The sequence below is a fragment of the Belonocnema kinseyi genome, chromosome 1 (genome assembly GCF_010883055.1).
Source record: "Belonocnema kinseyi isolate 2016_QV_RU_SX_M_011 chromosome 1, B_treatae_v1, whole genome shotgun sequence".
Lineage (NCBI taxonomy): Eukaryota > Metazoa > Arthropoda > Insecta > Hymenoptera > Cynipidae > Belonocnema > Belonocnema kinseyi.
The window spans coordinates 106,681,554-106,696,390 of record NC_046657.1 but is presented as its reverse complement, the minus strand read 5'-3'; the positions used below and the strand labels follow the sequence as shown (position 1 = coordinate 106,696,390).

The 14,837-nt window shown below is 32.2% G+C and overlaps 1 protein-coding gene across 2 annotated transcripts in view; it reads right to left on the bottom strand.

Moving 5' to 3' along the window:
• LOC117170029 overlaps positions 1–14,837 on the bottom strand; it is a 42,989-nt gene that overhangs the window by 20,105 nt on the left and 8,047 nt on the right. The gene's annotated exons all lie outside the window — the stretch shown is intronic.

The following is a 14,837-nucleotide window of genomic DNA, read 5'->3' as shown; positions in this document are numbered from 1 at the left end:
AGAAAAAAATTATTAAAAATTTTTCAAATTTTTTATTTTGAATTCCTGTTCCTCTATGAATCGAAGGATACCCTAAGGTATATTTTCTGAAAATTTTATTCATAAATTCCAAAAACTGACGTACAGAGCACGAGTTGAAGAGAAAAACGGATTAAAATCGACTTTTTCAAAAAAGTAAGTTTTTTGGCTATAATTTTTAAACTAAAAAAGTTACAACTTTTTGTCTTAAGAAAAAAAGATGCGCAATCAAATTTTACATCCATATATATCTTTTGAAAATTAAAATTCGAAAATTTTTTCTAAAGCCTCCAGGGGACTTCGTTTTCGCACGAAAAAATTTTATGTGCCCTTATTGCATCCGGACCCACAATTAAATGTTATCTGTGAAAAAAGATCCCTCTCCTTCGCTCTTCTGGGAATCGAACCCCAGCGGAGCGAAGGATAGGTGTTTTTTCACAGATAAAATTTAATTCTAACATTTTAGAGATTTTTGTGAAATTGTTTAAAATCTTTTTAAATATTTCGTACCCCAAGTCCGAGGGAAACGATACCCTGTGAAGTGGTATAATTCACACTACGTAGACTAATTTTTGTTGCAGGCATCTGATACCCTGAAATTGGCGTTAGATTAACACTTTGTGTTTACTGTGTTCACGGTGTAACAATTTTTTTTTATTCGTATACCTCTCTGCATTGAATTCATGCTATGGAAAGTATACGAAAAGTTTTGTCCATTAGATAAAAAATGAAATAAAAAAAGTCGACCAGTTTTCGCTCTTTGCATTAATATTAGAGAGTTCCATCGACAGACTCTTGATTGGCGACGGGGATTTGAGCAATTTTGATCGGCGGCAGGCGGCGCGCCGCCTTCTTTGTTACTCGCTGGCGGCGTGACGTTCAAGTTAGTATTTTTGTTGACATACAGCTTGGGAAATATTAAAATATGTAGAAAAAAAAGATCAATTGGCATCACAAGATCTTTATGTAAATCCGTTAACTTTAACTCCTAATTGGTCGCCGGAATTTCCGCAGCAAATCCTTTACCATATAAATATACTTAATATTAAGTTGGTGCGCCGATACGCCGCCACGCCGACGACGCTGAATTTGAATCAGCGGCGGCGCGAATTGAAGCAAGATGGCCTGCGGCTGGCGTCGCAACCGTCTAATTAATAGGTACAAAAATTAAGAAAAATAAAAAATCTACTCGCCCCATTTTCTGAAAAATGTAGTCATTTTTTTATTTTACCCCACTGTGCGACGTGGCGGGATATGAAGTCTATAACAGGAAGATTTTTCATTGTTAAATGTTTTTATCCATAATTAATATACATATTAAAAAAAAAGAATTCTACGTAAAAATCAAATATTATACTTTTTTCTTCACAGTTTGCGGAAAAGTGCTTTAATGATATTGTTGCTCTAGCAGAAGAAAAGGGAAAAGAAAATCGTGCTAATGCTAATGCATGCATTTCAGATATGGTTCTCGAAGCGAAAGCAGCGCACGAAAAGAACTACAAAGCAATAATGTGCAGCTATAATTTTATTGAAATCAGTAAACAATTAAACAATTAAAATAATAGATTTGGCTAAATAAATGAAATTGACCTTCCAATCTCCAGCTGTCCCAAAATTTGTCCTGTAGCGTGTCTGAAAAGAAAACTTTAAAAGTACCTGATATTCAATCATTAAAAATTGAAATTGAAAAAATCGAAATCTTTACCGAATTTCTTGAAATTTTTACAAGCTTTGTAAAATATTTGTGAAATCTCTTGAATATTTGAAATCTTTTTGAAATCTTTTGAAATCTCAGTGAAATCCTCGAGCATTATTCAAAAATATTTGACATTTTCACAAAATATTTGAAATATTTGTGGAATTGTTTAAAATCTTTAGAAATCTTAGAAATATTTGTAAAATATTTTTGAAAGCTTTTCAAAGTTGGAAATCGGTATACAAGCCTTCGCAAAATCTTTGAAATCTTTGTGAAATAATAAAAAAATTTAATTGTTGAATTTTATACTATAAGCTATCAATTGTCTACGAAAAATTTCAAGAAATAGTTGAACCTTCAACCAATAAAATGAGTTTTTAACCAAAAAAATGTGATACTTGATGTCTTAACCAAGGAGTATTTTAATTTTTAATAAAAAACAGTTTTATTGAACCAAAAAAAGAAGTTTCGACAAAATACTTTAATCCTCACAAAAAAAGATTTTTCATACAATGAAGAAAACAAAATTGATCAAAAAAGATCAATTTTTTAAGTTAAAAGTTACGAGCTTACTAAAAAACAGTTGCATTTTCAACTAAATTTTTTACTGTAAAAGACAAATTTTGAAGAAAATACATGCATTTTTAACCAAGTAGTTGGACTTTCAAGCAAGAAGATTAGATTTCTATCAAAGAAAAAAAAGAAAAATTTTCAACAAAATAGTTAAATCTTTGAACAATAAAATGAAATTTCAACAGAAAATGTAACATTAGATACTTTACCTAAGAAATATTTGTATTTCAAAGAAAAAATAGTTGAATTCGACCAAAAAATACCATTTTTTAACATCCCAACAAAAAATGATTCGACTTGAGTTCGACTTGGTTATGTCTTGACATTCGTATCCAAGATATCGATGTCTGGCTGCGTCTAAAAACTGAGTCGAGACATAAGCCTTCGTCTTACATTTATGACCACAACAGTTATAACGGTGTTTAATTTTCTCAAGTCGAGCCTTGTCTTGGCTAAGACGACGTTTACTTTTCTGAAATCAAGCCTTGTCTTGGCTAAGATGGTCAAACCTTTTTCGGCTCATAAATGAGATTAAAATTGATGAACAAAGATTTTTTAATGATCAAATTATTTATTTTTAATTAAAAAATTTAGAATTTATGGGTCTTAATGAGTATAAACCTTAAAAATTTTCTTTGAAAAAATAAACATTGTAATTTTCTAGAAGGATCTCCTAAGCCGTTAAAAATACGTAAAAACAAACAACAGCTTTTATGACAGTCAGAATGACCCTTTTTGTTAGGACAGGTATACACTCAAAGTTATAAACCATTCGTGAGTCATAAAAATTTGACTCAAGAGATAAATTTATGTCTTAAGTCATAGAAACTTGTCTCCAAGACATAAACTGAGGACTGGCTCCGTCTTAAGACTGAGAGATGTTCAAGTCCAACTTTTCGACTTCAGAATGTCTTGATTGGGGGCAATTCAAGTCAAATTCAAGTCGAAGCATTTTTACTCGGGATTATACTTAAATTCTAAACAAAGAATGATTTTGTAGTCAATAAACAAATTTCATTCAAAATATAGAATTTTCAAGTTGAAAAGTGGAGCTTACAACAAAACAATTGCATTTTCACCAAATGATTAAATTTTGTACCAAAATAGATGAGCGGCCAACCAATAAGAATTATTTTCTACTGTAAAATACGGATTTTTAACAAAATACATACGTTTTTAACCCAATAGTTGAATACTCAACCACAAAGACTTAATTTCAACTAAATAGTTGAATTTTTAGAGTAAAATAGATCACTGTTTAACCATAAACGAAATAGTTAAATTTTCATTAAAGAAAAAATATTTTCAATTTAAAAAGAACATTTTTTACAAAACAGTCGACTTTGCTACCAAGCAGTTTCATTTCCAACCAACATATTGAAATTTTTAAGCCAAAAGGTCGAATGTTTAATAAGTTAGTTTAAGTTTCAATCTAAGAGTTGAATTTTCAACCTAAAAAGATGAATTTTTAACATAAATTGTTTCCGATGTAAAACTTGTGCCATCACGTTTTTTTTTATAAGAACGAGCACTATATTTGAAAAATATAAATAAAGTTGAATTTATCACATGGCAGACTGGTGTCAGGTGTGGCCCAGGTTTGGCCCAGGAGTTTCACTATTCAGCTGTCTCAGAACAAAAAGTTTCTAAGTTCGATCAGAAATTTTTTCCTTTCCATCTTTCGATAAAGTTGGGTATCTAAAATGATAGAAAATAAGAAATCCACACTACCAAAACCAGAATTTTTTCCTTTGTCACCTTGACATTATAGTGTGGCCCAGGTCTGGCGCTGATGAGCTATCCAAGAACAATAAATGTTCTAAGTTCGATCAGCAAATTTTTTCTGATATATTTCGAAAAAGTTATAGGGTGTCTTAAATGATGGGTAAGAAGACAATCATATTATCAAAAACAAGACCTTTTTATCACCTTGATAGCCTTGTCTAGTCCAGGTTTTGCGCTGATAATTTAAATACACTTATAGTGAAAAATGATGATTTTTTTCCAAATTAAAAAAATCAAGGGATTCCAGCCAGTTTCTGATCGGCCTCCAGCGAGTGGCAGACCGGAAAATAAAAAGCGGCTGACCAGACGCAAGCGACTGACCAGACGGTCTGCGTCAAGACTGGACACCAGACAGTCTGGTCTGGACCGGGCTAGAGCCAGAATGTTTTTTCACATGGGACCAAAATTCGAAACTGTCTAACACCTTGGTCCCACCTATCAAAGAAACAATGATTAATGTTCAGCTTTAATGAGAAAAGGATGAAGAATTGAGAATCAAGCCAAGTCATTGGGTTACATGTTGGTATCCGATAGTTGCTATTGAAATAGAAGTTATGCAGATGCTATCCATCGTTAGTCCGACTAACGTTGCATCTCAAAGTGTGACTATGAATAGTGAATACGTTAACACGTTCAGTCTGGTAACGGATGTTTGGCCGTTTATGGGGTTCTTACGTGCCAACACGACATGGATTACGTATGCACGAATCCCAATGCTTAAATCTTATTAGAGATTAGAACTAGGCGAGGAATATCGCTCGGGAGTCCGGGATTCCAGAGGAAAAGTTACTTCTCGGGTCCATACCTGATTTCAATTTTAATTGCACGAACAGCGCTCAAGTTCCTAACGATGCGTTACAAACCAACCAACAGTCTAACAGTATCATCTCAAATAATTACTTTACAGCCATCACGTGCTTAGACCCATAATTCCACAATCTCAGTCCCTTCTATGAATCAATTCCTACTTTATATCAAACGAGCATCAGCAATCGCGCGCTGCGTGCGCGTTTAGTGTTTTATTTTGAGGGGAAAATTATTTTTAATACAAAATGAGAATTTCGATTGCCTATTTATTTTTAGGATTTAGTAGCCTCGGGCAGAAACCCCTATAATTTCGGTTTAATGTCCGTCCGACTGTTCGTCATGCGGCCCAATATGAACATTAGGCTCAAAACAGTATAGGTTCCAAAATTTACATGGGGGCGAAAAATGGACATAGGTCAAAATTTGAGATAGGGCCCAAAATTTGACCCACGTCCCAAAATTGACATGGCTCCTGAAATTGACATAGGACCCAAATTTGAATTATGGCATAACTCCCATAGGACCCAAAATTGACACAAGGCCCAAATTTTACTTTAGGCCCAAAATTGACATATGAGCCCAAATTTACGTAGGACCCAAAATTAACATAGGACCAAAATTGACATACGGCCAAAAATAGTCACGGATCCGACTTTGACATAAGACCAAAAATTTATATAGGACCCGAAATGTCACATATTACAAAAAATGGACATATAGCCAAAAATTGACACATCGCCAAAATTACCATAAGACCCAAATTTTACACAGGACCCAATATGGACATAGGACCAAAAAATGACATAAGGCTCCAATTTGACATAGGGCCCAAAATATAAGTGCCTTCCATGATTGAAATAGGACCCAAACTTGACCCACATTTTTTAGGTAATTTGATTTTTAAGTTATATACATGTAATTTTTCTAACGAAAAAAATGAAAAAGCTCAAATTGCGTGCCCTGGAAAGAACTACAAATTTATAATGAATCACTTTTCGATATAAGGTACGAAAAAAATGAGACAAAACTTGTTCATTCAAAAAAGAGCTATAATTTTTGAGGGGATACGTAGTTTTTGCTTTAGTCATAAAAAATAACATTCTAAATAAAAATATTAAATTTGTTTGAAAAAACGACACAAGGTATGAACTTAAATTAGCAGACAACAGTTGTTCGACTAAAAAGATCTATACATTTATTATTAATCATTTTTCGATAGGACAAGTAGATTTTCTTTCAATCGTAAAACATAAGCTTAAAAATTAAAAAATTAACTTTTTGTAAAAAGCACAGAAAAGACGAAAGAGGACATAGGCTCCTATATAATACCATATATAGGTTCCTGTATTAGACCCTATATAGATGCGCAGTAGTTTTTATTTAATCGCAAAAAACAATATTAAAAATTATAAAAACATGGAAATAAGAATTAGTATGATTCAATTTTTATGCATATTATGAATTGCAATTATACACATTTATTGAAATGATACATGTGTCAGAGCAGCTCAGAATACAATTTAAAGCAAAATAAGAAACAAATACAAAAATAATCATGATAAATACAATTTGCTTTTATTTTGAAATTTTTTAATAAGTAATCCCTGGCAGAGTTACATAAAAAATGTATTATAATTGATATAAAAGTGTTGTGTATAATGTAGAAAAGTTGACAGGTTGGACAGAATCGAGTGCGAAGCACGAGATACGTGATGAGAATGTTTTCGTTAAAGCCAAAAGAGCTTTAACAAAAGAGAGTCAAATCACAAAATGACAGTTGTCGCTCCGCTCACCTTTGATTTTAAAAGGTGTGTGCCCGAATGCGGAAGAAATACAAAGACTAAGTGCGGAGTGCGATTGCCATCAGTCGCGTGCCGTAGGTGCGCTCAAACTCTCGAGCTAAGATTTTTTAACGAAAGAGAATTCACAATCACAAAATTACAGTGGTGGATGTTTTGAGTCTTAATTTAAAAATGTTTGCGCAAGAATGTGCGAAAATATAAAGACCGAGCGCGTAGCGCGAGATAAATGTAACATCGAGCGCGAAGCGCGAGAACCAACAGTCGCGCCCTGGGCGCGCTCGAATTTGCGAGCCGCGCACGCAGCGCGCGATGAGACTGTGCCCGTGTGGCGGGCAGATTTTTTAGTTAAAAATCCATGTAATTTGTTGACAATTTATTTTCTTAGTTGAAAATTTAACTATCATGCAGAAAATTTGTTTTTAATAGTTAAACATTAATTTTTTTAATGGAAATATAAATATCTTATTTAAGGATGAAATGTTATCGTTTTTAGTTAAAAATTCCTGTGCTTAGCTGAAAATTAACTTTTTTAGTTAAAAATTAGCTATTTTTTTTAATTCTTTTTTTGTCGACAATTAATTCTTTTTATCTGAAAATATAACTATCCCATTATAGATTGCATTTTTTGTTAGTTAAAAATCATGTATTTTGTTGAAAATTGGTCTTTTTTGGTAAAAATTAAACTACTTTGTTGAAGATTCATTTTTTTTGTTTAAGATTCCTTATTTTAGTTGAAAATGCAACTATTTGGTTCAAAATTTCTTTTTTTATTTATTGAAGATTCATCCTTGGGACTTAAGACTTATTTCTTCCGTTAAGGATTTTAGAAATTTTTTTTAACTGAAAATTAAATTACTTCCTATTTAGTGGAAGTTGATCCTATTTAGTTCAAAATTCAACTATTGGTTGAACATTCATTCATGCATTTAGTTAAAAATTCGTATTTTGTGACAGGGTTTGGTCAAAACCTTATTTTCTTTAGTTAAAAATCCAACGGTTTGGTTAAAAATTTATATTTTGTAATAGAATATTAATCTTTTTGTGAGAAATTAATCTTCTTGGTTGACAATTCATTTCTTTGGTTGAAAATTTAACTATTCCGTAGAAAATTAGTTTTTGATGACTGAAAATGAATTTTTTAACTGTAAATAAAACTATTCCATTTTGATTTCAAAATTTATGCTTTTTTTATAAATAAAGCACCTTAAATAAAATTATATTCAAGTTCGGGGACATTAGAGGCTGAACGGTGTGATCGTGAAATAATGTCCCGATTTTCGGATCAAACCATCTGGTCACCCTAATCGAAATATTTTATATTTAAAATACAGCACAAAATGACTTTTTCTTTTTTCTAATCAACGAACTATTTTATCTTGCAAGTTGAGCAACGCATCAATTGAAAAAGCATCTTCATGCTATAAACCAGTTTTACCGTTTACAATCTCGGAGATTAAAACTCCCATTATAATTAAAACCCACTTTGCTCTTTGTACTATGTGAGAATTGTAAGATATTTGGCCCTTAATTATAACAATAATCTCATAATTGTCTGATTGTGTTAATTAATCACAACGGAAGCTGAAAAGGTGAAATAAAAACCTAAAAGCGCGTCCTACAATCTTTAGAATGTGGCGTCATATCGTCACTAAGAGTAGATTTTTTCAACGGATACATGGTGATCTCTGCTAATTATTATTGCCTGAACGCGTGCGAGTCGAGCGTTTAAGTGTGCATGTCGGATGCGCATGGAAATGGAAAGTGAGAGAAGAAGGCCTTTTGCGCAATTGGGCACAAATTCGTCCTTGCGGTAATTTTTCTTTTTTTTCAGTAAAGCGATTTCTGAGTTAAGATGTTGCCTTCCTGGAAAGGCTATACAATTTAAGAAACAAATGAGAAATACTTTTATGGCTTTAGTCAACCAGGTCTGCATCTGATAAGACAAGACCTGAATCAGAATTTTAAGGATTCATTGGAATCTTCTGGCGCCATCGGATGAATAAACACGAGCCTTGACCTAATTAATTTTCCTTGAATCTTTTACTTAAGATCCTTATGGGACATTATTCATTGTAATTATACATAGAAGATGTTTCTGAATTACCGAAAAAGGATGTTTTTTCGAGTCTCAAGAGCTTTCACTTTCGCAAGATCTTTTTTCACTTTTAGAACCTGATCTTTCCGGTTGAATATAATTTGTTACCCCTGGATTCTAATGAACTTAACTGAATTTCATTAAATTTATGAGTACACTCCAGTGGCGTAGCCAGGATTTTTTTTGGAGGTTTCGGGTTCATATTTAGGAAAAGAGTTTCGGACATGGCCTGCTTTGACCTTGATCCTAAATCGGGGGAATAATTATGTAAACAGGCAGGACCACCTGAACCATTTCTGTTGGATTTGAACGCATGGCGCAACCTGAAATAACCAACACAATGAGAGTGCGGCCCTCGAGCTATTAGTCACACTTGACTGAGCGTATCCGCGTTTTCGACCCCGCGACTCCTCTCATCAAGAAACTGCGGAGTTCATTAGTTCTACGAATAGCGTAAGCCGAGGGGTCTTATATCAAGATTTGAGTGTCACTTAATTCATATCTATTAATTGAATTCTAGCTAATGGTGAAGAGTCTTCTGGCGCTGGCCCGGCCCACACCAGTTTCCAGTCATAAAGCTGTCCAGGTGGTCTGGCCTGGGCCTGGCCAAAAGTGTAACTATTTTGGCTAGTCCCAGGTCAGACCGCTTTAAATCGGTCTCAGAACAAAATAATTTTTTCACTATTAGTGTATTCAGATAATCAGAGCCAAGTCTGAACCGGACCACACACTTAAGGTAATAAGAAAAACCAAAATTTTTATGGTGCGATTTTCATATTTTCTATCATTTCTGTTTGAACTCAGAACTTGTATCACAGTGCGAAAAAATGATTTTTTCGGCTCAAAATAACATACAGCCCTTAAATATTTATTTTTCAATTTTTATAAATAAACAATTATGACGAAAAAAATGGACTTTTTCTATTTCACATTCCCAGTCTATAACAGTCAATAACATTTCTCTTAAGATTCTTCTTTTGAATATTGGAAAAAAATTTAATAAACAAATGCATTATTCAGTCATTTGACGACAGAAAAATTGTTTTTTTTTTTTTCAATGTAAGTTTTTTTTTATTAGGAACTTCATGATAATTACAGAAAAAATCGTAATGTTTTTATGAATTTTATTACTTTTTAAGACAAATATAATCAACAAATGCATTAAAGCAGAATTTGTCGGCGGAAAAATTCATTTTTTTACTTCTTTTTTCTTCTTTCAGCAGCATTCATAACTACTTCATAAATTGTATAATTTTCTGAAAAGAAATTAATAAACAAATGCATTATTCGGGCATTTGTCGACTAAAAAACTATTTTTTTCTCTCTCCATCTTTAGTCCTTTAAATTGGGAAAAAAATGAAAATTTCAAACACATTCATAATTGGTTGATTATTATTATGTTTTCTTAAAGAAAGTTAATTAAAAAGTGCACTGTTCGTGCATTTTTTAACGAAAATATTCGTTTTTTTCAATGTCACTCCATCTAATTGGAAATTCGATTCTAAATTGTCTGTCTTTTTCAAAGAAATATATTAGCCGGATAATTGTAGACGGAAAAATTTGTTTTTGTCGATGTGATCACTGCTTTTAATTGGGAACTTCATGGTAATTCCAGCAACATTTATAATTTGTTAATTCATTTATGGTTAAAAAAATGAATTTATTTAGAATATGCGCTATTCCGGTATTTGTTAACAAAAAATTATTTTTTCAATTTTAGTCCCTTCAATTAAAGATGTCAAGTTTAAAGAAGATATAAAATTATTCAACTAATTATGAATTTTCGGAAATTATCGTGAAGTTCACAAATTAAAGGACTAACATAGGGGGAAAAGTCTGTTTTCGAACGAGAGATGCCTGAATAATGTATTTTTTAATTAAATTTGTTTGAGAAAAACAAAAAATTTATTAACTAATTTTGAATGTTGCTAAAATTATCACGAGGTTCCCAATTAAAAGGACTGACATTGAAAAAACTAACATTTTCCGTCGTCAAATGACAGAATAATGTATTCATTTAATTTCTTACGAAAAATCATGAAATTTACCAACAAATTGTACATTTTTTTGGAATTATCAGGGGGTTTCTGATTTAAAAAAACTGACTTTAAAGAAAACTATTTTTTTCTGTCGACAAATTCCTGAATAGTGCATTTGTTTATTAAATTTGTTTATAATATCAACAAGAATAATCCTAAGCGGAACTTTCTTCATTATAATATATGTTCATATGGCGTGTGTTCAAGTAAATTATAATAAATTTAACTTTATACGCTCAAATCTATTGAACTCTAGTAAATGCAAATAAATGCAACCAAAAAGGAAATTCAAGCGAATTACAGAAAATGCGAATGTTATAAAGCATTGAAGAAAATTCTCCTAAATTCAAGTAAATCTAGTAGATGCCAATAAACTTTAGCGAAATCTAGTGGGTAATTTGAACAAATTTAGGTAAATTCTTGTGAATGAAACTTAACTAAAGTAAATTAAAATAAATTATAAGATATAATAAATTTCAAGCCAGAGAAAGTCCAAGTACATTTTTTTATTTGAATAAATTTAACTGAATTTTACTAAATTCAAATGAATTTATTTGAATTCTAGTAAATTCAAATTAATTTAACTGAATTATAGTGAATTCAAAAAGATTCAACTAATTTTTAACAAATTCACATGGATTGTGTTTAATTAAAGTAAATTTAAATAAATTATGATAAATTATAGGGAATTTTAAGCCTGATAGAAAAAATTCAAGTGCATTTTTGTTTATTTGAATAAATTCAACTGAGTTCTATTAAATTCAAGTAAATTGAATTGAATTCTAGTAAATTAAAATAAATTTAATTAATTAGATTGAATAAAATTATTAAAAATTCACGCTAATTAAAGTGAATTTTTATAAATTTAAATAAATTAAACTGAATTGATGTAAATTATAATAAATTGAACCATTAAAATTCCATTGAATTTATTTCGTTTTATCTCTTGAAACGAGAAAATGTGCTATTTTAGTATAGCTATTGAATAACTTCTTTGTATTTTTTTGCGGATAATTACGAAATTATAAGGAAAAAGAAACAAATGTGGATAGGGCTTAAGAAACTTAAGTTCTTTGGTAGAAAGTGTTAGGTTGATCCTTCGGTATGAAAAATAAAAATTGCCGAATTTGACGAACAATATCAGTTTGAGAACATGTTTGTTTTGATCTCATTTTTATTGGCATTTTAACCCAGGGTCCCAATGCGAATATCAGGCTCAGAAAAAGTTAAAACCAAGCATTCCATCAAAAACAGGTTGTTTAAAAAATAAAGTTGAGCAATGACAATACATTTTTTTTATTAATGATATCCTTGGGCGGTAGAAATGTTAATTCGTGAAAACTTTCATTTATTACGAATTTTCGCTCACAAGTTACAAAATGTTTACAAAATGTTCTTTACGTTAGGATCATGATGAAAGAATTTGTTGTAAAAATATTTGTCTAATTGTGTAAGAAAATAACAGGAAACGTGATTATAAAAATAATACAAATATTTTGTGCGAAAGGTAAAAGTCTTATGTTCAGAAAATAAATAGTCACTGAAATATCAAAGGATTTGTCACGGTCCGTAATAGCAGCTAACTCAACCATGATGAGAAACGTCAGTTGACAAAACATTATGAAAATAATTTTTGTTGTATAATAGTGTTGTGACTTGCCACATATTAGATTCAGTGTTTAACTTCATTGTTTGACTAAACACTTAAACATTCCATAAAAATCGGTTTTATAATTTATCAACTAACGAGGGCAACAACAGTGATCCCCATTCGGGCCCCTCACACAGATTAGGTTCGCTTGCCCTACCTTCAGTTCCCTTTCATTTGGAAGCAATTAAAGTCGCACAGTTGCAGAATTTGAGTAAGGTTCAGACGAAAATTCCTGGAGTTTCCCTAACGAATTATCGATCACCGGATCTCGAAATCGATTGTGGTCTGCGGAACGACGGACCAGGAAGGTAAACGTTCCTCGGTAAGTTTTGCGAGTTCAATGAACCCAAGAGAGATAGCATCTACCTCCGAATGATTTTGGACCATGGCATGGGGTCCATGGTGAGGGAGAAGGGCATTGTCCTCTCTATGGCGTATAAAAGTACATAAGGTCGAAGGGAATTTCTTTTAAAGGCCCAACGTGAGAGAGAGGGGGGGGGGAGAAAGAGAGAGACGAGACTAAAAGGCTGAATCAGGATTAGTTCCTACACGAAGATACATGTTGTATTTTATAAAGCCGGGGTCGCCGGGAGGCACCTGGATGCCCCCAAGCCATCTGGCTCTACTCTCCTCGTAAAAGCGAGCCAGAAAAACATTATATCGAAATCATCTCTTTTCATCCTTTCCTTATTTACGAGCGATGTGGGCGAATTCAGAAGCAATAAACCCTGACGTAATCGAGTAATCGCGATCAGAAAAGCGTGTTATGGAAACTAAAAACCTTCAAATTTAAATATATGGAAATGTCCGAGAGTAAAAACATATACATTATTTATGACAGACGCAAATGCGCTAGTAAAAAATCTGAAAATTATCTTTGACGATGTGAAATTCTACGGCGAAACTGATAATGCTGATGTCAAAATGAAATGAAAAATTTGATAGCACTCCTACGCTATTCAGATTTTGAAGTTATACAATTTGTTAAATTTTTATTATATAAAAAATCACGTACTTCAAGAAGTTTGATGAAGATCTTTAGATAATTAGAACTTTCAAGGCTGTATTAGTTACTTTTCAGCGTTGGTGGTCGATGGACAAGTAGGGAGTTTTTCTTTTCAGAGAGAAGACAAGCGTATGTCGCGTTTACGAGAAGAAGGGCTTTTTCTAAAGCAGACGCTTTTAAATTAAAAAAGCCTCCTAACTCAAGAATCGTAGCAAGGGGTAAGGGAGACACAGTAGCCGAGTGGTCGGATAATCGAAGGTCGCCTGGTTCTTTTGGTTGTTGCTAATTGATTTAAGAATGCCGGCCCGAATGCCCAGCCAAGCATCGCTTCGAAACCATCCCTAAAAAGCTGCAATCGTTCAACTTGGAATGCCTATATGCGAGCCGATCGGTGCACCTCAAAGTTCTTCCCAAGAGGATTCTGGCGAAAAAATTCTAGTTGTCTTCGCTTTTGGACTCCCAACCCTCAGGGGAAGGAAATTGTGTTCAAACTGGTAAGATCAACTTCTAAAAGTAGAAACAGAGATCTTATAAAAGTGAAAGCTCATGAGACTTGAAAAATAGATCCTTTTTGGTATCAAAACATTTTTTATCTATAAATATAATAAATCTATCGTTCAGTAAAGATGTTTTTAGTGAAATATTTACAAAATACGCATTAGGACAATGAACTAGAAAAAATTAATATAATACCAAAGATTTCCAATCAAATCGAAGATCACTGTGTAATCATAAGTATCATGAAATACGATTGCGTTCATGAGTAACATAAAAAACTCTACTGCGCATATATAAGTATGATAACAGTTTACTGCACAACCGTAAGTAACATAAAATTATACTGCGTAAATATAAATAACATACAACTGTGCAGGATTAAGTAAGATAAAATATTACTGTGCATCTATAAGCGCAGTAAAGTTTACTACGCAGATTTAAGTGCAAAAGAATGTTTAGTGTGCAGCTATAGGGATGTAGATTAGGGTGGAGTGAAAATGTCAAGATTAGTCAAATCGTTTGAGCTCAGGGATCCTACTGCTTCAAAAATTATGGTGAATTTTGATACACGTACGTGGTTTTTATTAGTGAAAAATAAATAAAAAGTAAAAATTAAAGGAAAAGTTTTTGCTTAATTTATAATTTTTTGCAAATGTGCCTAAAATTGCCTCAGCTAAAACCAGAAAACCATGTTCCTATTTGGCCAAAATTCCTAAATCATAAAAAAAATTGCGGAAAAGAAAAATTATAACATATTTCTTTGGTTCGAGCAGAAGAAATTTCAGGATCGATATGTTCAACTTTTTCGAAAATGTGTGCACATGACTCAATCTGAAAGAAACGTTACTGAAAAAAAATCGCCATAAT